Genomic DNA, 23449 nt, shown 5'->3' on the forward strand with positions numbered 1-23449 from the left:
GCTCTAATTCATTACTTTAGATACGTGTTTTTTTTTAAACGAATGTTGTAATTAGGTAGGTATCATTTGATTTATGTAAGTATTTATGAAGGTAAAAAGCGGTCCCCCGACACGTCAAAATTTAGTTTACGTAGTGTTAAAAGTTATTTTTGCTTTTATAGGGTTTAGCGTTTTAACCTTTGTCATAATTATTGCGTACTTTTTTGGGTCGGGGGTTTTTTTAAATTTATAATTTAATTTTATTTCATGCTTTTTAAAGGAGCTCCTTAATTTTTCCTTCTTTCATTTAATTTATTTTATCTTAAGATGGGGTCGCTATATGCGATCTCGGCCGAAGGAAGCTGTTTAACAATCCTCATGACAAACTGGCTCTGGGAGAATTGCACAGATTGAGAAACAATAAAGATGGAAATTTTAGATTTTCAGCAAAAATATAAATCGGTTTATCCGTTTCATTCCGGCATTTCAGGGTTTCATCCGCCACATCCCATTTCCAGCATCAGGTTCTCGTCAATTAGAAACATGAAGAGAACTCGTTAAGACAAATTCATCGAGCCCAAACTCGATGGGTTTACTAAAAGGCAGTTCAGGGTTACGTCTCCTACCTTCGTGCCCTAACAGCAGACCAGCTCAGTGGTTCCAAAAGACATTAGTGTTTCAAATTTCAGATCCCACATATACTTGCAAGTAAACTGAACGTGTAACATTCCTATCACATCTAGCAAACGAGCTGATGACCTTGAAGACCTGAACCGATTTCCACCAAACATAGCTAAGAACACTCCCGACTAACATACCTTTTAAACAAAAAAAACCGCATTTCAATCGGATCATCCGTTTGGGAGCTACGATGCCACATACACACACACACACACACACACACACACACACACACACACACACAGACACGTCAAACTTATAACACCCCGTCGTTTTTGCGTCGGGGGTTAAAAAGGTAATATAGAAATTCTCTACACACAAGCAGAAATGCAAATAAAAGTTTAAATCTTAGGAAAATTAGTGTTTAAGCACAGTTATTAGAATATAATTTAGGATTTAAACTTAGTACAACGGTGTGAATGTAATAAAATTAATATTTAGGACCATTTCACATAGCAAAGTTGTTTAAGTGCAAACCAATTATGTTATGGTATCTATTAATATAAAAGTATTGTTGTTATATAAACAAATCAGAATATAAGAAAAATAAAAAAACTTTGAAACACAGTTTGTAGTCAAAAGGTACTTGCGCAGTTGATGTCAGCTGGATATCCTTTTTGAAGTTTTATTTTTGTTTGTTTTTGTAATGCACATGCACTAGGTACTTGGGTATGTAGTGAGTTTATGGTGGAAGCACTCAGGACACGCTGTAGGCAATGCAGGGCTCTATTCCCGCGATGACTGTGGAGAGTATGACTGAAGTCTCGAAGTCCGCGGGGCAGCTCGTTGCATTGGCAGCAAAGTCGTATGAAGCTTCACGTCGCAATCATGTCGCAATCACGTCGGGGTCACCACTTTGGGAACTCAGGGGTCCCCTTTGTTTGAGACGGAGAGGTTCAAGTGAAAGTCATTAATACATGTCAACTATGTATTTGAGTGATCTTCATCGATACATATATTATCACTACAAGCTATTAACACAACGGAGGAATATAGGTTTACTCGAAGGCTTTATAATAAAGTCGTTTTATGTAAAGTAATTATTCGTGTCCGTTGGAAAAAAGGATGTGTTCCATAGATTAGAAATGTCTATATGAAAACATAATAAAATTCTCGGGTTGCCAGCGCAGTGGCGTTCGGAAACGCCACACCGTATTCGGATAAAAGGCCTACTATATGCAATGCTGATGTATAACCTATATACAGTCAAGGTTTAATCAAATCCATTCAGTTATTTTTGCGTGTAGGTAAGGATCGATTTTCAGTTAAAACCTGAGGAATAAGTATAGCGGATTGGCGTGTTTTCGATAACGTTAAATATATTCTTCAGATTTAAAAGTTATGTGACGATTGCAAAATCACCGCTAACAGTAATAAACATCCATGCATAAATTAACAAACTATCGCGCTTACAGTATTATTAGGATTACACTAGGAATATTCCAAAATACTTACGTACTCATGTTCGTCACTAATTCATAGCAATCTAAAATATAATTATCTAAGAATATTAATCCTTAATCTGAAGAGCGAATTTCATCGGATAATCTTAATTGTATCTTATATCTGTACGGTAGGTACTCCTGCCGTGAATTCTCCACAGGCCTGTTGGGCTCTTTATTTTTATATTAAAAATGTTTTGTATGTACGTTTGCTTAGCGAAGGGACGTTGTTTGTAATGATGGGAAACGTTATTTTATAGATACTTTATTTATTGTCAAATTTTCTATGCTTCTTTGGTCTAGTTTCCGTTATATCGCGACTGCTGTACACGACGTCTCGTGTTCGAGGGCTGCGGGATTGTTCGAAAGAGATACCGCGGCCCTGGTACATAAAAGGCCTACGACGGAACACGACGGTGTTTAGTCAGTAAGAGTCTGACACTCTCACCGCTGCTAACCCACAGCGGGAGGGGTCATTTGATGATTTTGACGTCGTTAAAAAAAAGTCTCGTGTTCGATACCCGGGTCTGGCCGAAATCGCTTTGTGGGTTTTGGTTTTAGGTGGTGCAAAGTTAATGCTACAGAAGAGCAAAGTTATGCTAGTTCATCAGCTTAAAATCTATTATCATTATAAAAGCCATTGCTCAATACTGAGAATTCCTCAATGGAAAATGCCCAACATAGCCCAAATCTATTGTTTCTAGGAACCTATAAGCCACTTTGGCATTTAATATCGGTACTATATATTTGTCCGTCAAATAAATAGTATTCTGAAATCTCCAAATTACTTAACGTTGCTTTTAGATACTGCAAAACGATCCCTGTTACATCATCTTCCGAGCCTTTTCCCAACTATGTTGGGGTCGGCTTCCAGCCTAACTGGATGCAGCTGAGTATCAGTGCTCTACAAGGAGCGACTGCTTATCTGATCTCCTCAACCCAGTTACCCGGGCAACTCTTCCAGTCACAAAAATATAAAACATACTAGCTTCCGCCCGCGGCTTCGCCCGCGTAGCGTTCGTATATATCGCGTTTCCAAGAGAATTCTTCAAAAGTCCGGGATAGAAACTATCCTATGTTCTTTCTCAAGGTCAACTCTATCTCTGTACCAAATTTTATTTAAATCAGATCAGTGGCTTAGACGTGATAGCGTAACAGACACACAGACAGAGTTACTTCCGCATTTATAATATTAGTAGGGATTCTTCTAAAATTATCCTTTGCATGTATCCAAATGCGTCTACCAATCCTTCTAGAAATTGACGAGAGAACAGCATTATAAATTGCAAAGACGTATTAAAATGAAATATTTATTCAGCTTTTTATCTCCACTGTAAAATTAGTTCATGGCGACATTCCTCTATTTGCAGTATCAAATACGATAAGCTAGACTGCTAGACTATTGAATTAAATTATTCAAACACCGTTGGAATCTTGCCTTCAGTCCGACATTTTTATATTATGGGTACTTTAGATTTTATAATGTTACTTTCTTCCGACCGCGGTTTCAACCATGTTCAAAGAGAACTATTTATCGCAAATAGATAAAAAGTATGAATATGTAAGATATGTTATCCTGATATATAATCTATATTACCTCAGAGTTGTATCAAAATTCATCCAGTAGTTTTTCTCTCCATCATCAAGCTCTAAACCTTCCGAGACATACAATATATGAGTGTCAAGTTTTAGCCCTATCCATGCCTTCAATTTTCGAGATTTGCCCTCTTTTTCTCAGGATTTTCATCGTCAGATTCTGAAATCTGACGATGAAAATCCTCCTGCCTGGTCAGCCTGATGTCAGTAGAACTAAATGGCGCGTAGAATATTTTTTCAAATGCATCTCATTCGGTCGTTTATTATAATTTCCCATTGATATGGGAAAAATAATTGATATTTATTGATCTTGATTGTCTCTAGATTCGCAGGGCTCGAATTGACGCGACTAATTAATTCCATAGTAAATCAGGCCCTCTTATCATTATATTACTATATTTCGTTTGTGTCCGCCATGGGTATGGTTTTCATACTAAGGTGCCCAATGTTTTTGTGAGAAGTGTAAGCAGCTACCAATAGTGCATGCATGAAAGTGTCAGGCTCCTGTACTATTCTGCTGTTTTGTCTGAGCTTGAATATCAAAGCTCCCCTTTGTGTTGGCGTCTGATTCCCGAGTGTCGAGTGATTCATGTGTGTGCAATCAGAAAAACGTCAATGTTCAGCAGCTATTGTTTTTAATGGTGTTAGGGGTTATGAAAATGTTTAAGACATAAGAAGGTTTTTATTATGTCTTTTATTAAGTAGATTCAGCTGATTGTCTGTGAAATCGAAAGAATTAGTAGGTATTGGGTATGTAGGTAAACAGTATGTTTCAACGAGCTGATCCCAGGTACCAATGGACTGATTTCAAAAAGACTTTTAGTTTTAGATAGCGCATTTACTGTCTTTTTAGTTTTTATCTGGGGGCGTGTAGTAGTTTCCACTGGTGAACCTACTGGTGGAAGCTAGTAACAGTTCCGTGACATATTTTTCAATTTTGTAGTCAATTTTATTTTATGCTTGACATTTCAGTTTTTTTTTTAATTGTCTGTTTAATGAAATATAAATATAAATCTATATAAATAATTAATAAATAACCAGTTACTTATATTCTACTACCTATATTTCCATTATTTAATTTATGGGTTCGTAAATCCATTTTTCATCACCATTTAAATAACATTAATTGGATTATTAAAGTAGCAGAATATAATTAAGATTTGTAGGCGAGATCTTAACCCCATGAAACATGGGGCAGATAGGGGAATCCCTTCATAAATAATAAATTAGGTACAATTAACAATGCAAACCATGGGATGTTTAGATGAGCAATGTAAACATTATACAGGCTGTTTCATTTTTATTTGTTGAAATTTAATAAAATATTGTATGTATTTATATAGGCAAACATTTAAATATGTAGTAGTATATTGTTTATTCAGTCATCATCATCATCATCATCATCTCAGCCATAGGACGTCCACTGCTGAACATAGGCCTCCCCCTTTGATCTCGACAGATACCTGTTGGAGGCGACCAGTATTTCAGTATTTAAATAGATTTAATTAAAGAAATAATACGTAAAATATGTTATTTGAAATAATCATTATATGAGGTAGGTTCTTAAATGTCGTTTGTTACACGCTTATATTTATTGTTATTTATTTCCTCTTATAACTTCTGGAAATGAAGATCTTTAAACTTATATTTTTACTATCTATTAGGTATAGACAGTTCTGCCGGGGCTGCAGGATTGTTCGAAAGAGTCACCCTGCACCCACAGCGGTATTTGATATCCCATTAAAAAAAATTACAGAGAGTTCTCCGTGAAAGCGTCAAAATAATGTGTTCAAAATCTGAAAACGCTAAACAAACACTCTGTATGTGTGATGTAAACGCGTCGACTCATATGATTTCATATCTGCCCCAATTCTGAGGATTATATTCTTCGCGATTCGTTAAGCTGTTGCGAATGAACGACTGTCAAAGCGACCATCGTACTGTTTTATATATTTTTGGTGTTAAAACCATGTGGAAAACGGTGAACCATGTAATTATGGTTTTTGAGACTGAGATTGCACATTTTGGTGGGTCTAGAAAAAAGAAGGAAGTCTCTCTCTAAGGAATTACTACTTCGTGTAAAATACCGTGTTGCATTTTCTTGGTTTATTTCTTACCAGAAGTTTGCATGTAGCGGGCAATCTACTCGGCTAAAAAGTAGCGTAAGTATGTCCTTTCTGAGGCTCTAAATTATTTTTGTAACTAAGTTTTTGAAATTGTCTTAGCAGTTTTGGTTTAAAGTGCAATAAGTTTGTTTTGAAAGTGTGACAGGAAAACAGTTACTTTCTCATCTATAATTACTATTATTAAGAGTGATTATGATTTTAGATAAGTACATTTTGTAAGCTCTTCAGAACATAGCCATAACACTATATTATTTTATACATATTTTCTCACAAAAACATTAATCAAACCACCACAACATTTTCCGCATAAAATGTCATATAATACACCATCATTTACCCATCCCGCATTACCGATTCAGGCGCACTTTCGCCCATAATCGCCAATGACATTAAATCATGTATATTTTTGCATCAAGATACTATGATGTCCCTCAAAATGACGAGGGTCATTGAGGGGTCACGGAGGAAGGAGAGATAGTGGAGATGCCGTGATGATTATGTCCTCCTAGCCGATTATCCATCGGCTATCATGATCAGCCAGCTGCGCAGAACATATTATAGTTCACAAGTTTTGCCTCAATACAGGTGCACTTTCTAATCCTTCGCTTCAGAGAGATCAGGCGCAAGGCCGACTTTTATGTGCACTCCGAGGTATTGGTTATCTTCCAGGGTCCACGCAACTTTGTGAAAGGTGCGGTAGGCGTGATCAGTTACCTGCTAGAACCGTTCGGGTTCCTTGTCAAATTAAAACCAATCTGTCAAAGATCGGTTTTGGGTTTAATAGAAAACGTGTAAAGATAGTAATGTTCTTCGTCCCCCGAACACCCGCATTTTGGCGCATTTTTGCGTAATGACATCTCCGCTGGTCATTTAGTTCTCCATGGTCGTAGGGTTATTGAAGGGACCCTCAGAATCGCTGTCGACTTATCGATACTTGTGATAGGGGTGAGCGTAATCGATTTGCTGTTAAAATCGAATGGTTCGTTCGTGTGGTAGATTTGATCAGTCTTTTGTTTTTGGGTCTATGTAATATTGTAGGCTTTATTTATGGTAGGGTTTAGTTTGGTAGAAAATGTAATTCTGTGTTTTAAGACTGGTTGCTTGTAGACGTTTCCTTCTGATTTTTTTAGAAAATAATTATTTTAACAACTTTGCATGGGTATAGCCAATAGCATAGATATCCTTTATGTAATTCCGATATAGACAGTATCATTAAAATCCTTCTCTTTTACACAAGAGAGTGAAAAATAAAAACAATTTTTAAAATTCACAATAGAAATACATATTATAGTATGAAGATTTAAACAAAACTTTCCTATAACACCAAAACACAAAAAGCGTACAACGTAAGGCGCACTGAAGTTTTTACTCTAGCAAAGTTGTGTTTCATCTCGAAATTAGAAAAATTCAAGCCATTCCAGAGAGCAAGTCATGCGACTGCAGAACGCAGGCATCATTACAAACTTGCACCGGACTGAAAGTCTAGAAGTCTGTCTATATTTACGTAGGCGACAAAAAAAGGGTTAGCTTTACTGTTACTGTTACAGCCTTTTTATCGTCCCACTGCTGGGCAGCGGCCTCCTCTCACACGGAGAAGGATTGAGCATTAATCACCACGCTTGCTCAATGCGGGTTGGTGATTTCAGACTATAGTCCAGGTCCTTTTTAACAGCCATTGGTGTCCAAGATAAACTTAAAAGTACATACAAACTTATAAAAGTTGCATTGGTACTTGCCTGAACTGGAATCGAATCCACACCCTCGTACTCGAGAGGTTGGTTCTTTACCCACTAGGCCACCATGACTGCTATGGGTTATGTTTTCATGAAATTGCCATATTATTGTGACTTTTAGAATACCATGTGCTTGGCTACGTATAAAGTAAACCTTTTTGTAACAAAAAATTTGAGAAATGAAGAACCGCTCGAAACATCTAAGTACTAAATAGTCCGAATAAAGCCTAAACATTTGGTTTGGATAGGTCAGCTCGTTCTTGAGTTATAAAATGACAACGAAAAGTGGGATTAATTTTTATACCTCTATATATTATATATATAGATTAGGTATAGATATTTTTTAATGAAAATAAGTACTCTCAAGTATGTTCTTGACTAGAGTACTAAATGATTCGACTTAAGCGTACTTCACTAGTATAAATCGTTATTGATTCATTTACATCGCTTAAGTAGGTATACCTACTTTGATAACTTATTACTCATGTTTTTGTTTTATTTTGTTACAATATTAATGAGATAATTTGATCAATATTTCCAGTTCATATTACGGCAGATTTAAAGATGTCATTCTAATGAAGTATAATGGTAAATGTTTCAATCTTATTCTGAGAAAGTTTGCCAGTTGAAAATGTGTTGTATTTCAATAAATTGAAAGCAAGTTATTTACAGCACGTGTACCTTTCACTGTCTTTCTTTTCAGAATCCAATATTCTCAGAAACAATACATTTCTGAGAAAGAAATAAAATGCTTCATCAACCTTCGTTCCTATGTATATTACATACCTACCAAATGATTTGTACATATCGATACATCAAAAGAACTATTGTTACCTACTTGCTACTGAATTTCAAATATCAACACAATATAACACAGAAAAAATGTTCAAAGAAAAAAATCTTCGCATTATTTTCATTATTATTTTTTCAGGAGATGTGAAATAATACCAGCACACTGCAGAATTTCAGTCGGCTGATAGTTTGTTTGGGCTCATAAATCAGTATGAAGATGAATGGTAGTACGCACAGTACAAAGATCAGGTATTTAGACGGTATCAGACCGACTGGAAACTTTGATTAGAATCAAGATTTTCTTTAAAAAAAATTGTCAGTTGTTGACTGTTTATTCTGCAGTGTGTGGGTAGTTTTATGTATAAACAAACATAAATACAGGAAGAAATACATTAGCTAGACGTCAAGAGTACTGAATAGTTCATACACACCACTCCTGTAGTCTGGCTTGGTTTAGAAAGTGGTGCGTGGGATGAGCGACAGCGGGAGCGATTGAGCGCGTCAACACGCGTTTTTGTCATGAATTTGGTATGGTCATATCTTGTACCAGCGACTCGCTTCGGATTCGCAAGGGATAACAGTATTACCCCACTATTTAATCTATATTATTGCATATATATACCTTCTTCTTTAATCACTCCATCTATTAAAAAAAACCGCGTGAAAATCGGTTGCGTAGTTTTGAAGATTTAAGCGTACAAATGGACAACGGGACATAGAAACAGAAAAAGCCACTTTGTTTTATACATGTAGTGATTTGGAATAAATCAGATGGAAACAAGTTAAAGTTACTTTACGCTTTAGGTATAATGAAATAAGCTATCTGTACTAAAAAAGTAGGTACGTATTTCCTTTTAAAATAAAAACATGATTAAGTAAATCATGTGTTGCGCATACAAAAACACATGAAAAAGTTCTACGGTGTAGCCCATTTTATTTCCCTTTAGTTAATATTTATATTTGTTTGTTTATAAGCCGCTGATAATACGTTTATACATTTATTCAATTTCTCTACTAATTAAATACACCTTTTAATATCTTACTTACCTCATAATTAGAATGTTATATAAACATGTATAAAACTGATTCTTGAGTACATTAGAACTTAATTACCATTTAGCGTGCGATATGATTATAACATCAAGCGATAATTAATTGTTATTATGAAGTAAAAAGTGTAAAAATTGTAAAAAACAATTTGTTTGTAAATAACTTGCAAGATAAGGTTTCTTGTTGAATATTTTCCTTTGTTTTTATTTTATACTTTGTTAAGTAAACAGGTTTAAAGATTTAATCTATGTAGTATAATTTTAATAGGTAAACAAAGATGGCATTTGTTAGTTCGAACTTTAAAGGATGTTGGGTCAACAGGGAACGTCTATATCTAAACCTATAGTTAATATTTTAAAGCTGACAAGTTTGTTTGTTCTTTTCAATGCCCTTACATTAGAGACTACTTAGTCCGATATGAAAAAATCTTTCGGTGCATTCATTAAGGAAGGCTATATGCTACTTTTTATCCGGATGCTCGAAGTACTTCATGCGATATGCGGATGAAATCTCTGTCGGAAGCACAGGAAAATGTAATGCCACATCGACTTTTCACTTTCCTAGCCTTTTCCCAACTATGTTGGGGTCAGCGTCCAGCCTCACCGGATGCAGCTTATAATGAGCGACTGCCTATCTGACCTCCTCATCCTCAACCTAGTTACCCGGGCAACCTTGGTAAGACTGGTTGTCAGACTTACTGGCTTTTGACTACCCGTAACGACTGCTATTTTTTATGCTAGTAACTTTTTTATATTTATTTTTTGTACCAATTCGCTCCCCTTATAACTTGTACCACAACGCCAGCCGTGTAAAGATAGGCGTCGCGACTGCACTACAGGAACACAGGTACACAGGTACACAGGTACTAGTCACAAACACTGACGCGTTTCAAGTGTGTTTTCACCTGTTTTTCAACTCGTTGGAGGTTTTTGTCAGCTTTTCATTCGCAACATGGCGCCACGCAGTTAAAATGTTACCGTAATTTTTTCTCTTTTTTTTTAGTTTTTTTTTCTAACGTTTTTTCGGTCGAAGCAGGATTTAGTAAATAGTGTGGTCGGTTTGTCGTGTTTGGATTTCGAATTTTTGATTTGATTTTAGAATTGTAATGATTTTTTTTTGTTTTTGTGTGTGATTGTTTGTTGGTGTATTGGGAAATTAATGTTTGTAATAGTAAATATGTGCTGAAACTATTGTTTTGAATTCGAAACAGATTTTGTCTTAATTAAAATTTGTCCGTAAGTTAGTATTAGATGATTCTCACCACATACCTACAAGATAAATAAAAAAAGAAAGAAGAATAAATAAAACGTCAATTATAACATTATCTTCCTTATTTTTATTTGTGGTCGGTTATTTTAAAACGTCAACTATTTATTTATTTAGCTTACTTAGTTTTAATACCAAAAATATGTCACATATCTCAAAACTAAATCTTAAAAATTCCTTACCAATTCAACAAATAAAATTCACGTGAAAACATGTTTCGCAGTTTACAAAGGACGCGCAAATATTTTCGCAGTTTCCCTCCGATATTTTCTTCGCGTATTTTCCGGTTTTCTCACGTATTATGTCAGTTCGCATGTCGGTAATATTGTCACGTGACGCGCGTACAATTAAGGTGCGACGGTGTGCACCTCGTTATGTCCTCGAGTGTACGCTGCCGAGAGGTGGTACGTTTTTTGCGCCCCAAGTGTAATGCGCGGCGGGTTTTTTGGCAAGTTTGTTTTCGCGTTGGTAGATGTGTTTTTAAGTGTAAACAGAGGTTTTTTGAGTTTCTAGTTTGTTTAAAAAAGTTTCAGTTAGATATCATTTAGTTTGAAAGTATGGTAGTGTGTGAAAATTGTGAATGATAAAGTTGAAATTAAGTAAACAGATGTTTACTATGTCAGCTTAAAAATAAAATGTTTGTTTTATTGTATTAGTACCTATATCTTATAATTCTTATATGGTTTTTATATACCTAGGTACTTCTTTTAATTGTAGAGTAGTTTATTAATTGAATCAAGATGTTCTATATCTAAAAAAATAATTAGGCAGCTATAACTCATACATTTCATTACTCACTTATTTCACCTATGCTCAACTTAATTGAGGTTGAATGAAATAGCAAAGGTAACTACAATACAGCCTTTTTATCGTCTCACTGCTGGGCTGCGGCCTCCTCTCACACGGAGAAGGATTGAGCGTTAATCACCACGCTTACTCAATGCGAGTTGGTGATTTCAGACTATAGTCCAGGTTTCCTCAAGATGTTTTCCTTCACCTTTTTATCAGCCATTGGTGTCTAAGATATACTTAGAAAGTACATACGAACTTAGAAAAGTTGCATTGGTACTTGCCTGACCTAGATTCGAACCCGCGCCCTCACACAATACAATACACAGTAACTACAATAATTCCTGGAAATTCAAGACACAACAATATAACTATCTACTATTTGTGTTAGCAGAGTTAACACATCGCTACGTCCTAACAGTGATGAACTCGCAAATACTACACTAGACTAGAAACTATTATTTGTACACTATAATATAATACATATATAGATATGTATGTATGAGCTAACAATAGTGACAATATGTTCGTGTATATTTGGAGGATATTATTAGAAACAATACATTAATAATATTATGAACGTCAATGTTTTGGATGCGTGGATGTTTGTTACTCTTACACGCAAAAACTACTGAACGGATTTTGATGAAACTGAGCATTCATTTGCTTAGACATCAGCACAATTGGCTACTTCTTGTCCGGGTGCGGGAAGTAGTTCCCTTGGTATGTACGAGGGTGAAACTGTAGTGAAGTAGTGTAGATATAATTTATGCAACGTATGTAAGTTTTCGCTCATTGAAAAGATGTTGAAAAGTTTTTTAAATCTATTCAACATTTATTAAGTACGAGTAGTTAGGTATGTTCAGATTTTTTATGTACTACCTAGACATTGATCAAAATGCAAACTAACAACTATATAGGGAACCTTCTTATTACGAAGTTGGTTAAAAAAACAGTAATCTTTTAACACCCAGACACGCAGGAACAGCTTGTTAAGTCTTAAACAAAAGTGTAGCGAAGTCGCAGTATGAGCCTAGCTAGTGTGAACTGTCTGCTATGAGGAAACTTTGTCACTGAGAAGCACAAGGATATAAATTAGCTGGGGATATTACTGAAAAATACTTAGTAAAGTATTTACAATAGTTGTGGTTAGAGTAGTTCTTAATGGAAAGAAAATAGGTATTGAACGGTAGTCCTAGTTCACCGTTTTCATTGTTTATTTTGTTATTTATTTAATTTTTTTTTCATAAAAAACTGTTTGACATGTCGGTGGGTACGCCCTAAACTATATCTATCTTCACTGAATGGAGGCATTATATTTTTTATATTTTTCACCCTTTTTTTTTAAATTTCTTTTGTAACTGCTTGAGTAATAGGTATGGGTAAGGTGTGTACTAGCAAACATGATTAAGTATTTAAATTGATTTTATATACAAATTTATGTATACAATGTTGTATAGTGATATTTAAATATTTGTATACGGTTCTTCAAACCATACAGACAGAATTGTGTTGCTGGGGGGTTTGTTCCACCACTTCTTCTTCCCAGCAAAAACACATAGGAAGTGGTGAAGGTCGGGCGTTTTGGGGGCTGTCTTTTGTTTTGACGTTCGAAAAGTGCTGATTTTCAGCCTACTTTGAATAAATGACTTTTGATTTTGATTTTTTGATTTTGGTAGGTACTTGTGGTAAATACATATATTTTTTAAATTTTTATTTAAAAATAGGAATATATGTTACTAAAGACTTACTAAATAATATAATAAAATAACATGTTAAAAATATATGTAAGAGGGTCATTTACATTAAAACTAATAAAAACTAACCTACTGCAAAAAAACGCCAACTGTATATTTTTAATTTTTTAAAATGATAATAAACCGTATCTTAACATCAAGTTTTAGACTAAAAAGTGATAAAAATAAATCAGATTTAGAACAAAAGGATTTGCTATCTAAATAAGCTTTTTTATTGCAATGAATCTTCATACAAATTATCTGCAGTGACACATGTGACACTTCAGGCCAATTTAAAAAAAGTTTTAGAGTACATACTGCTGACTAAACAGTTGACCCGATGGTTGGCAATTTTTCAGTTTCCAGTCATTCTCATCATCCTCCGACCCTTTTCCCAACTATGTTGGAGTCGGCTTCCAGTCTAACCGGATTCAGCTGAGTACCAGTGCTTTACAAGAAGCGACTGCCTATCTGACCTCCTCAACCCAGTTACCCGGGCAACCCGATACCCCTTGGTTAGACTGGTGTCATACTTACTGGCTCTCATACTTACCAGCCTAATACCTGATCTCTGTAATGTGCGTGCTACCATTCATCTTCATACTGATTTATGAGCCCAAAAACCTATCGGCCGTCTAAAAGTTTGCAGTATAGCCACTCTTAATATACATAAACATTTTATCCAAATCTTTATCTTCTTTTGACAAATTCATTTGCAAAATATAGCTTGAGCTATTTTTACCGACCGCAGCAAAGTTGCTAATATGCTTTACATAAATCGAATATTTCTCGCAAGAAATGGTGACAAAAGTTTTATTCTGTTTAACTTTGAAATTTTAGGCGTACCCGGGTGCCCTATTATGTATTCTTGGTCGGATAGCGCGGTATATCTAATTTTGCAGACAGTTTTGTGTAGACTGAGACTTTGTACTGAAGTTTCAGCCTAGCGGAGAGAATTTTCTAGTATTTATACTAGGCAAATCTTGGCTTGAAAGTGTGGTAGTCATACATTTTAATGGGGTGGTAATAAAGATATGTTGGGGTAAGAAAACTTGGATTTTGGATGAGTAATTGAAAATTGTTGAGTAGATAAGTAACTGACTAGCTTTCGCCATTGGTTTTACCCGGGTACCGTGGCAAATCGCAATGGCGTTCTCCGTGCAACTGGTTAAAAGTTAGCGTCAGGACCGCCGTCACAACTCTCCGATCCTCTCGAAATACATATAGAGAGTTGCTACCTAATTGCTACCAGCTACCATTAGTTGCTACCAATTGCTACCCTCGTGGTTTTGAAGATATTCAGCATCCCAAGGTGACAGCCATCCTGATATCAGAATCTCTGTCACCTTTGGATGCTGAATATCTTGTGTGCTGTGACGGCGGTCCTGACGCTAACGGTTAAAAAGTAGCTTCGATAAATTAGCTATTTAACTCGGAAATATTTTTTTCAAATTGTACCAATAATTTCAATCAAATAAACAAAGTCTCGTGCTTTATAATTACTTATACTTATGAATTTAATTCTGAAACACTTTGATCACTTTATAACTTCTTTCTAGTTTTAAACAGTTTTTTACTGACCAGCCTCCAAAAGATCATGAAATAATAGATTACCAGTAAACATTCTTCCAAAAATATAATATTCTGACGTCACATAGATTTTAACTCGCTAAAATCACATACCATATCTAGTCTCCCTAACTCTAGACTAGACACTATGCCTATCTATATTTGCGTAGGCAAGCTTCGCTTTGTCAGGCTACACACTACTCCTCAAAACCAGTTACATTGTCTCTGAGTGCGAACAATGCACGTCCATGGAGAACAAAATCACTAGCAGAGATATCATAACGCAAAATCTCCTAAGAAAGTAGCGCGACAACATGCGGGTGTTCGGGGGACGGGGAACGTTACTAGCTCCGCTCTTACACACCTATTATAAAAAAAAAGAACATCAATCAGTCAAGACCAATCTTTAATACTCAATCATTTATTGCATTCCAAAATGTGTTTCCTAGGTGGTAAATTATAAATTATGAGATCATCATGGACCCTGTCACCTTTGACATATTGATTTTTATTTGACTAGGAACCTGAACGCTTAGTTAAAATAAAAAAATCGTTTGTTCAAACTTGGCTGCAAAACAGCACTTTTTGAACGTCAGAAATTTACAAAAGACAGCCCCCAAAACGCTCGCCCTTCACCACTCCCTATGTGTTTTTGCTGGGAAGAAGAAGTGGCGCAACAAACTCCCCAGCAACACATGTCTGCCTACAGGTAAGAAGAACCTTACAACATTGTTTTTCTATAGTAGGTACACAATGATGATAAATGATAATGACTGATCGCGCCTACCGTACGTTGCTTGACCTACAAGAAGGCGCCTGACCTACCTTCCTTATGGCATCTCCGCTATCTTTCCTTCCTCCGTGGCTGGGTCTATATGCTTCCTCACAAGTGTACGTAGGCAGGAACGTTGTTTTCTTTTCTAATGTTTGACAAGTGTCCTTTCTGCGTTGTGCTTAGTTAGTCTTTGCTTTTTGTTTTCAAAATGAAGAAGGATTAGCAGTGTTTTTTATTTATGCTGTTGTTTTAGTGGACTCTTGTGAATTATTTTGTTTTTGAGGACTACTGAACGACACGCCTTGTGATACTTATAGGAATTTTATGTTTCATCATCAGCCTTTTTATCGTCGCAATGCTGGGCTGCGGCCTCCTCTCACACAGAGAAAGATTGAGTGTTAATCACTACGCTTGCGCGATGCAGGTTGGTAATTTCAGGTTTCCTCGAGATGTTTTCCTTCACTTTTAATCGGTAATCGGTGTCCAAGATATACCTACTTAGAAATTACATACAAACTTAGAAAACTGTATTTAATGTTTATCGTAAAAATGGAGTCTAAAATTACCCCAAATAACCAACAATAAATTCACTGCTATTTCAATTACAGCTTTTCTTTTGTCTATCTTGAAAATAAAACACAAATACCCATATTATTTCATTTACGTTACAAACATAAGGTTCTTACAACACAACACATTATTAATTCAGTTTGGGTGGATTTAAAAGGACGGGAGCGACGGTTGCGGGGCGGCTGCGTGACGGCTGCGGTGCGGCAGCGGGGGTTCTGCGTGTTGAACAATGTATTGGTGGATGTTTCTTGTAATATGTCGATTGAGAAAAAAAACATTGTATGGAGTGTCTTGAAAGAATAAGGCTAATAAAATATTAATATTATAGCTTTTATTCGCGTTTTATCCGTATTTCTAAGGAAATACTTGCGTCCCGCGCCGGTTTAAAAGGAGCCTACAACTTACTTCATAAGAACGTGATTAAAAAACAAAAAATACGTTGATTTTGAACTTCTAGAAAAATAGGCTGTCAGGCTCTGAAAGTTTTTTAAATCATTCCAGGTCTTACTGATATAAGCGCGTTTAATCAAAGGAACAAATCTTCATCCTTATGATATTAAATACACATGTATTAGGACAAGAACCAATTTATTCTTTACACCATGCTAACCTTCAAATAGTAATTTACTTACAATGTCCTACTGAATAACTAATTCTTATTTTGGCAACACTGAGATAATTCCGCTGTCTATTTTCATTAGGTTTGTGTTCTTGTGTTGGTACAACCTGTTCTTGAATCAAGGAGGTAGATTAATGGAGGTCTGTTTCTTATAGACTAATAGACGTGTGTTGTCTTTAGTTGTCTCTGGGCAGGTTTTATGTAGAAGTCAAATTACTTTTATATTGTTTTTTGTTTAAGGTTCATTTTTATGTGAAAAGTACATAACTTTGATCGCTATAGATGACAACATATTAATTCACCTACTTCTTCCAGTACCTGGATAAGAAGTAGCTTTTGTTGTTTTTCACGCTCTAGCTAAACAATCTTTGCACCAGATATCATTTTAATCGGTTCAATAGGTAGCTTTGGTGTTATAGTCAAACAAAAACAGTTATTTTTTTGCATTTATAATTGAAGGATTTATCATCATCTTCAGATTGCCTATCAGACTACCTGAAACCAGTTACCCGGTAATACTCCTTGGCAAGACTGGTTGTTAGACTTTCTGGCGACTCGTAATTACTGCCAAAGATGTTCAAATGACAGCCGTATGCTCAATTGTATTCAATGTTCAGATTGACCCCGTGAAAAAAATGGTACTCCAAAATTAATAACATACCCAGCTTCATGAACCACATCCCACAAAAAGGCCCAAAAACTTAGTTAAACGCAGCGGTCACTTCTAAAGGCTCTAATAGAAAGTTCACGTTCACCTAACTACTCTAATTTAGTTAGTTCATCCTGTTATTTCTTGCACAGCGTCCATTAAAAATGTTTCTACGTGAAAATTTCGCGGTTAACGATGGCAAGCATGCGAAGCACTCGTTTATTAAAAACTGCTTTTGAAAACCTTTTTTTAGGGTTCCGTGATGAAATCATAAAACGGGACCCTATCAAGTACCTACTGTTACCGTGCCCCTACTGTTTTTGGTGCGGTTGACAGTAGCTGTCAGTCAGTATAATCATTGGTATTATCCCTTGAAATCTGACGGCTGTCAACTGCACAAAGCATATCCCTATACTTAGACTTCGCTGTGTGTCTTTCCGTCTGTCACCAGGCTGTATCTCATGATATTTAGATAAGCAGTTGAAACCAAAGATGATATATTTTTCTTTCTAATACAATAACAAATAAGGAAATATAATTTGGTTCTTTTACAAGTAATAGTAGTACGGAACCCTTCGTGCACGAGTCCGATTCACACTTGGCAGGTTATTTTTTTGGAATGTTGTGATGTTGGAAATAGAGCAATGAAAAGCATTGTTCATCATAGTCAGATGAATTGCTATGGTTGCAATTTTGACACTTTAGTCATATTATGTAGGCCCTGTCTGTCGGGGCTGCGCGATTGTTTGAAAGAGTTACCGCTGCCTTGGTACATACGGAGCTTAAGAAGGAACATGGTGGGTTTTAGTCAGTAAGAGTCTGACACTCCCTCACGCTGCACCCATAGTGGGAGGGGTCATTTGATGATTTCTCATCAAAAAGTCATATTATGTAGGTAAGTGTATAGCGTGGTTTTGTTAATGATAATGCACTGTTGAACATTTCAAACATATAAGTAGGTATTAGGTATTAAAGAGAGCACTAATTTATATAATTAACACATTTTGTTGTGTTTTCAAACTAAATCATTAACTGAGCTTATATGTAATTAGTGTGCTCATTTCATTTTCATTAAGTATATGTTTTGAATTATAATTACACAGCCGGATTAACGCCATAAAGCTAATTGCTATATAAAATACCTATGTGTAAATAATATTTATTTATTAAATTAATGTTATTCAAAAAAAGAAAAAGGATTAACATATCTATACTAATCCATACTAATAATATAAAATTGTCATCCTAATCGAAGACCGGGATGTAAGTCAAATTAAGATTCCAAGATTTTCTTACCTGCGTGTTAAAATAAATATTTTTTCTGATTATTTGTAATGGTTCCTGAACAGGCTTTGGGCATTAAATACATAGGTAGGGCCATGTTTCTTCTTCCCAACCCTCTCCCTATTATACGTCATCACAAAACGTCACCAAAACTGCGCATCTCTAGCGCTATCTATCGACCTCGAACAAGCAACTTCAGTTTGAAAAAAAAAAAAACAATGGCTAACAAATAAACTCAACCGTTTTCGTTTGATAAAACATCTTGTAAGTACCTACCTACCTACTGGTTATACCTACATATATGCGACAATTTTTTTTCAATGCATAGCTCATTAAATAATCATAACCTATCCGCGGACAATTGCCGCTGAAATTGTTTACAAATGTCATACAAAAACTATAGCCCACACTAAAACAAACAAGCATTTGACATATATAACAAAATGTTAAAAATAATAAAGAGTCCAATCCACCGAAAAAGTTCTTTTCACACAACGTTTTCACTGCTTTGTTTCAGGTACAAAAATGTATCTCGTACTCTAGATAATTAAAAACGCTTTTTTCGAAAAATGTTTTTGTTTCCCCCATCAATCAAAAACTAACAAAGCTTGATATTCGCGTGAGCAAATATCGCGATTTTGCTGCACAATAAAATTTAATGGTCTCTCTACAGAACATCAGACTGCAGTGGAAAGTGCATTGTTGAAGTTTTTATACTTACGGATAGAAAAGATAGTGTGCAAGACTGTTTTATACTTTCTTTGAGTGTCTACTTACATAGATATGTCTAAATTGATTTATTCGGAAAAAGATGTACATAGATACAACGAACTAGGTACCTACTGAAAATAAAAACATGAATGTGGACGTGTAACATCCTTACTAATATTTATAAGTGAAAATACCTCTGTCTGTCCGGCGTTCACTCTAAAACTCAAATAGTTTATTTAGAGACTGAGACAGGACACAGGTTTTTCACCCATCTACAGGAAATGGTTCTTTTGGATTCATAAGTGAAAATACAGGGAATAGTTAGCATCATTTTGTTTTTTAGGAATCAGCAAATTAGTTTTTAGTTGTAGTATTTAGAACAGAGTTTGATGCTATTCGATCATACTCTGTGACCTATTAGAGTAATACCTATAGGAATTTATAAGTAGACTAAGTAATTTTAAACACATAGGAACCTCAGAAAGTCCCGAATATCTATTAATGTCGTAAATAAAGACATTAAACATAGTTACTTAAGTCCAAAAAATAGTTCGTCACTTTAAAATCCCGTGTGTATGTCTTCAAACCCAGTGTTATCTTCACGCTGTCTAGCGACGCAACAACAGAACTCCGCAAGATGTCGCCACTGCTTAATACTCTACAAATAACTACCAAAAACATGGCCTTTCCAAGCCTTGTCATTATGAAGTTAAAAGCTAAAGAAAACTTTAGTTTCGTTAGGTTCACACTGGCGGATTTTCCGTTCGGCTTTTTCGCGCGTGACAAAAGTAAGTACCTACAGGCGTATCGAGCGTTTGTTGTGGTATAAGTATCTACACGTGACATATTCCCAGTAAAATCAAATGTTTTTACTTTTGAAACATCACACAAGTTGGTGTTTTGGAGAAAAGCCGGCAAGAAACATGCACAACAGAGTTTCTGACACTCACACTCTTTTTAATTAGGTAATATATTCGGGCAAAAATCTGTCGCTCGGTTTTTAACGCATATAAGCACTAGTTGTTCTGTTGTCAATTGTTCGCATGACACCGCTCGTACGATCCGAAAAATTCGTAGTGTCTTTCGGAAAAACCGAGTAGAAAATCCGCCAGTATGAAAGCGCTGATAGACTTGCAGACCAATTAAATACTTTCTTTTATTTTATGAAATAATTGAATTAGGTTTTAAGTCTAAATAGAATTTTAGATTCCCTCTCGTTTGTTCAATTGATTTCTTAAGAAATTGTTGTTGTTCCTCGAATTATTTCTTGAATGGTGCTCAGAATATTTGTTAGTCCTTACTTAATTACAATTTTATGAGTGAATAGGTTTTATGGAATTCGGTTTTGTTTATTTCAGAAGTAGGTAAGTAATTATGTTTCCGGGTAATTCACGAAAATAAATCGATGCCAAAGTGGATCCATTTGAAGAATTGTGTTCAAAACCGGCCAAACAGAGTGTTCGATCATCAACGACTAATTAATTGTGAAGGAAAATATCTCAAGGAAACCTGGACATTAATAACTTTCCTGTCGCATGAGTCATATGTGATAAACACCGATTGTTTAACTATGTGTCTACATCGTGGACAGTGCAGTGGTGAAATTGCCAACGCAATTGAGCAAGGCGTGATGATTGGCATTCATTCCTTCTCCATATGAAAGGGTAAAAAAGGCTGATGATGATTAAGACCTACTAAAAATTCCTTATTAATCGTATGTTAATGAACATTTCCAACTCAATATAACAACAAATGCTTTGTGAATTCGTTAACAAAAGTTTTCACTGCACTTTCTTTGACCAGAAACTTGTGGTACAAAATGAACGTACCACTTAGGGTTTCTTTGGTACTAAGTTGGTACTTCAAAGAGAAAGTTACATCGTTAGCAAAAATAAAGTTGTCCCTAGACCCGGTGTGAGGTCGCTTTGGCTAAATAAAATACTCTTTATTTGTACTCGGGTGAGAACAAAATATTAAACGAAAATTAGGGGTCTTGTTGTACATTTAGTGCTTAAAGAAACTTTTATTTTTATTTGTGAGGAATTGACCATAGAATTTAGTTACAGTTTTTTTTATAATTGGTTTAGAATACCTACCAGCACAATGCAAAAAAATTTGTTGGCCGACAGTTTGTTTGGGTTCGTAAATCAGTATGAAGATGAATGTTAGTAAGCACATAAAAACGATCAGGTATTTTGCCGGTACCAGCTGAAAACTTTGATTGAAATTCACGATTTTGTACCTATACATATCCATTCTTTTCAGATTAGAGATTAGACATAATGTAGTAAATTATTATTTCCAAATTCATGTAATCGGGCTTCAAAGAACAGATAGTTTGAACGGATATACATAAATTTAGAATTCTATATTAAGTCAAAACTTTGATATAATCATGTAGGAAATGAATATCAGGATGTGGGTGAAACCGCGGAAAAGCTAGTTATTAAACAGTTCATAGAAACTATAATTGCTTCATTTGTTCAGTTTTAATGATAAAATGAGTTCCGTGGAAACTAGTTAAATATTAAATATAAACCATAGCAAACACTTATTATTAGCAACCACAAATTAATCTTCATTTCACTGAATAATCTCAAATATCTAAAACCACAGATTATAAAAGCTTTATATAATCTTTTAGTTAATGTCACGGAGGAAGGAAATATAGCGGAGATGCCATAAAGAAGATAGGTCAGGCGCTTTCTTGTAGGTCAAGCAACATACGGTAGGCGTGATCAGTTACTAGAACTAACGAGGCGTTCGGGTACCTTTGATTAATTGATGATTTTATTTTGAAAATAATGGGCGGGTTCTATAGAAGGCGTGTAAGAGTGGAGCTAGTAACGTTCCTCGTCCCCCGAACACCCGCATGTTGTCGCGCTACTTTCTTAGGAAATTTTGCGTTATGACATCTCCGCTAGTCATTTTGTTCTCCATGGTTAAAGTCTATTTAAATATCATTTATTTTCAACAATGGCAACACCGAATGAATAGCGTTCATTTAAAATGGCCGAACACATAATTTTCGACTTTTGTATTCATTTTAATAAGTCACATGCATTGATAATGGGCATACTTTGGAAAACCTGGTAATTAATTTATTTGAAATCATTTAATTATTCGGGTAATTATTCAATTAACTAGCTTCCTATAAATATTTAATGTAGGCGTATATATAATGTTATACGTATAAGGTGATATAATATAATTATGACAGCTAAGAGAGATTATTTGAAATGTGAAAGTAGGTAACTCTGTGCGTCTTAGTCGCGTGTTTTCGCCAAAACTGTTTTTTTTTTAGTTCGATTAGTTAGATGAACGGGTCTAACGTTATTATTGTTAGTTTTAGATCCAAAATTGGGAAATAAACAGCACAAAAAAATAAACAATGTACAAAGGCGGACTTAACTTAGGCGTTCTCTACCAGTCCAAGAGAAATTTCATCCCAATACTCATATTTTAAGAGATCCATTATTTTTATGACTGGCCCGATCTTCCTGCAACTCAGTGTACGGTAACAGAGCCTGTTTACATAACGTCTGAACTATACAGAAGCCTGAAACAGTCTAACTAATGCTGAAGTATCGATTACACGATGCTATTGAGTTTTGGAAACATAGGGGATTGAATTTTAAGTGAGAACGCAGCAGGTTAATAATATGAATCAAACTAAAATTATAGTGGCGAAAGTATAGTATGTGAGTGTATGTGTGTTTTTTACTTCTTCAGACATCCACCACAAATCGCTGAAAGGATTTTGATATAACTTAGCATCATGCATGTGGCATAATAGGCGTGGTACCTGTTAAGTAATCTGTGATATATAGGCATTTTTAAACGCGTGTGGGGAATAGTTCCCTCTGGAAGCAGATTAAACTGCTGGGGACAGCTTTAATAACGTTGACAATTTTATTTATTAAGTAATTCACTCAAAAACTTTTCAATACATAGATAAATTACTAAAACAATCGGCAAAGACAATCAAAACTTGACAAAAGTAGGGAGGAATTCCATATTATTAATATCTTGCATGAAAGAATATAATGTAGGGGAGTGTCCCTTAATTGTCAAAAACATGC

The sequence above is a fragment of the Helicoverpa armigera genome, chromosome 28 (assembly GCF_030705265.1).
Source record: "Helicoverpa armigera isolate CAAS_96S chromosome 28, ASM3070526v1, whole genome shotgun sequence".
Taxonomy (NCBI): domain Eukaryota; kingdom Metazoa; phylum Arthropoda; class Insecta; order Lepidoptera; family Noctuidae; genus Helicoverpa; species Helicoverpa armigera.